The 4,109-nt window shown below is 34.1% G+C and overlaps 1 non-coding gene across 1 annotated transcript; it reads left to right on the forward strand.

Annotated features, from left to right (window-relative positions):
- Positions 1 to 2,779: 2,779 nt before the first annotated feature.
- TRNAR-CCU (transfer RNA arginine (anticodon CCU)) lies at positions 2,780 to 2,852 on the forward strand. Its single transcript has one exon. It is a non-coding gene; the product is annotated as a tRNA-Arg (tRNA).
- Positions 2,853 to 4,109: the final 1,257 nt, after the last annotated feature.

The raw sequence follows: 4,109 nt of genomic DNA on the forward strand, positions 1-4,109 counted from the left end.
GATCCTTACTGTTCATTTACTTGTGTTTTTAATATATATACTGACATATATAACTGACATTTATCTATGATCTTCTACTTTAAACGTTTTGCAATTATTGTTACCATATTTGTTACTGTAGGCGGCTGTCAATTCCTGTCTTAACTATTCTGGAAAATCTTAATATAATAACTTCAGATGCATTTCTTCAACGTACGTAATATATCCAAATAACTCTGTATATTGTACAAATGTAAACTTTGAAATCTGACTTTGATATTATGGTGCCCGACTGATCTGTTTTGGCCCTGACCTAAGGTTGTGGTCAGTAGATAGTAAATGGTTTTACCTCTGAGTAACATATTCCGTTTATTGCCTTTAGGCTAACTTAGGTCGGAAGTTGCTCAGTAGGTCAGTGTTATATCTAATGTGTTGTAATTGTATATAGCTTGTATCATTTATTTTTATGTTATTCACCCTTGTATTACAATTAACATGTTTTTGAATCACTTGTTTGATGTGTTTCTGTTTATTTATGCAACAAGACAAACATACAGCACAGTATCCTCACGGCTCCGGAACATTGGGCTTCTCGTTGCTCTTGCTTCTCGAAGACTTTGCGACACATGGTCGCCCCTAGTTACCACCTCAGACCTTTATCAAACTGTCACGAAGTCTTAATGTCAGGTACCCACTGGGCTTTATTTTTCATGAGCCGGACAAATCGCGCATAGCGCGATATTTTGGCAATAACTGTGCAGACCAGACCAGACTACCTTCATGCTCCGTGAACTTTGTTTACGCAGCTTGAAAGATGAGCAATCTTAGCTAGTTTTAAGAATTTCAGATTTCTCTTTTCTTCTTTTTTATATAAATATTGTCTGAGCTGTCTTTATTTTATCAAATATAGTTTGGAGGTTTTTTTTTGCTTAAAAAATTTCGGTTATAAACTATTAATGTTACATTTTATGCGAAATTTAAAACAAAAATTGACTTTTAGTCACTTTTTCTTTTCTCAGAAATCGTAGCCCACCAGCGGCCGAGTGGTAAAGTCGCTGAACACTGGTAGTTCGGTCCGAGGTTCGAATCCCGCGAACGGGCTAGCTGCATGGGTGTTTTTGTGGTTTTCCCCATGTGTAACGTGTATAGGAGCCAGTTTCCCTTAGAAAGTCCTCCACGAAGGCATCCATCCCCTTAGGCAGATAGCCCTCGAGGCTTTGCCGTAATTAAATAACATAACCTAACTTTTCTCAGAAATCAGGCGAAGCTTAGTTTACTTGTATATAGCTCCTTACTTCCTTTTAAAAATTTGAAAAGTTTATAAGTTAGCTACAACAAGTTTTGGTTAAATGAGCAACTAAACCCAGAGGAGTTTCAGGGTTCATCATATAAGCTTGGTTGAAATATTTTTTGACTATGATCTCTCTCGCACCACATGATAACCTGTCACGGATTTTCCAAGCAACTTACAGCGTAAATTCCATCATTGCTCGGCTCTGGTACGTGATTAGTGCCTGATAATCGAAACAGGATACACTCCAGTCTTTTAATTTATTATTTAACTGTTTGTTTTTGAGTTAATTAATTAGTATTTTAAATTTTATTATTCATTATTTATTTATTTTATTTATTTCATTTTATCTATCTTTGCTGCCAGTCTTCTACAGGACTCCAGCTCTTCTAATTTTTGAAATTAATCCCTGACTTAATCCAATTAGTAAAGGAAATTTGCATATAATTATAATAAGATAAATTAAAGTGAAAGAATAATAATTAGAATGGAAAGAGGAAAGTGGCAAATTAATTAATAGTAAACACATTCAGTGTTACTGGTTAAGCGACAAGGTCTTCTTTAGGCGGCTACCTTTTGATAAATATCAAGCAGAAGAGAGATCTGCACCTTGAAAATAAATTCTAACTTCTGAATGCAGGCCTGTCTTTCCTTCGCAATCAAGCCTTGCACATAGGTTGAGACTGCTGTCACTTGTACAGATAACTCTTATGTTTATGCTCACGTTGTATTTAGGAAAATTTATTCAGGAAACGTATTCAGGGAAAATTTCTACTTGACGGCTAGAATTATATCGACAGGACATCGTGATCAGAACGTCTTGAACTCTTCCCTCTTTATTTTCAAAGCTACACTTTTCCGTTAAATTTCTTTCCATATCTTCATACTGTTTCAGCTTTAATCGTTTTACCTTTTTTCCTTGTGCTGCAAAAAAAGAGTGGTACCTGTCATCCCTTGAAATAGTACATTATACGTCTAATCACGGCTTATAAACTCAGATGGATATCGGTTTATCTGTTTCTTAGCATCTATGTGGAATTGTAATTCCAGCCGATGCGCCAAATAAGACAGGGTCCGAAACTTTTTTTTTTTTTCTATTTAACTATTTAAAATTATTTTAATAATTTATTAGATTTCTGTTTATCTCTTTACCTTTTTCTTAATTTAAATTCATTATTTATTTAACTGATTAAATTTAATTAATTAATTAATAATTTGTTAAATGAAATCAGTATTAATCTTATTTTAAGTTTATTATTTGATTATTTTAATTTAGCTATTTTATTTATTTACTACTTTTTTCTTTCCTTCGTCACAGTCTTCCATAATACTCCGGCACTTCTAATTTCTTAAATTATGCCCTTACCAGAAGTTTAATATTATATTAAAACGCATACATAAAATTATTATATTATTTCAATCTTCAAAAGGTAAAAACTTGTGTATAATCATTATATTACTCGCTTTCTGATAATAACATTTATAGCGTAGATCATTAATCTTATCGTAGCCCTCGTGGCCTAATGGATAAGGCATCGGTCTCCTAAACCGGGGATTGTGGGTTCGAGTCCCACCGAGGGTACTGAGTGTATTTTTATTGAACTTTGTTTACGCAGCATGGAAGATGAACACTGGGTGGACACCACACTGAGCCATTCCGCTGCGCGCTCATGCATGCCTCGATATGTAGGGTGGTCAATTTTAATATCTTCCTGTATAAACGTGTGCAATCATGTTTTCAGTAAAGTTTTTTTTTGCTCCTATTGGGTATGACGTCATAATTTTCTTTTTTTTCATTTATCTCGAAAACTATGGTCGTACTGGTACAGTTCTTTGGCAATTTTATGTATTTCAAGTGATGAATCTGGTTGTGCAGAGTTGGGGTGATCTAAGTGGAACACCGTGCATAAGAATATTCGCTTCCGTCTCTGTTCTATGTAAAGGGTAAGCCAAAATTAATGCCCCAATTTCATAGGTGCATTTCGCAAAATGTAATAAATTTATTCATCAAAAATGTACACTATACGTACGCAAAAATATGTAAGATATAATAAAATACGATGGCTGCGCTAAGAAATGTTTGGCGGCCTCAAAATTGACTATTCTATATTTCATGTTCTTCCCCTAAGTTCATCTGTTCTCCCATATTCGAGATCTTTCCAAATTATATAACACTGCTTGCCTAGAGAACTAAAACCTAAAATTAACCAAACACAGCTTAGCTGTACATATGCACCTGCCTAGTATAAACACTGCTTCGCGAGCAATTACGCCATTCTTCATCTTAACTTCTCCTGCTATGCAAACATCTCTGCGCTGCTGTGCTTAATGGTCCCTCTTTGCTCACCGTGTAGATAAAAACTATTGTATTGAACTACCGTCGAAAAATATTTTGTCTACAAAAAACTGATTTAATGTGCATTACCAAGGAATAAAATTATGTTTCGAAACGGCCACGTAGGGAAATTTCTGGTTAGGCATTCAACTTTTTATCTACGCAGTTTTCAAGCAGCGCATTAAAATATCACATATTTCTGAAAAAATTTAATAATTTAGAGGTTTAGCGTCGATTAATCGTTGAAAATTAAATCATTCAACATGAATAAATCTTTGTGAAAATGCAAGAACAATGAAGTCCTGTAGGATTTGTTCAGTTCAGTGTAATAGCTATACACTCATAACTGACACTCAATTCAACAACAGTCATAGAAATTTTCAGTCAAACTATTCTGACAAAGAAAATCAAAAATACGGTTGGCAAACGTTAAAACTTTTAAAAAATCATATGCAAAAATGCATATTTAAATATTTATTTCTAAATACTGCTGATAGATGGCGC

The sequence above is a fragment of the Stegodyphus dumicola genome, chromosome X2 (genome assembly GCF_044657685.1).
Source record: "Stegodyphus dumicola isolate Sdum_Otavi_A_Nest chromosome X2, ASM4465768v1".
In the NCBI taxonomy this organism is placed as follows: domain Eukaryota; kingdom Metazoa; phylum Arthropoda; class Arachnida; order Araneae; family Eresidae; genus Stegodyphus; species Stegodyphus dumicola.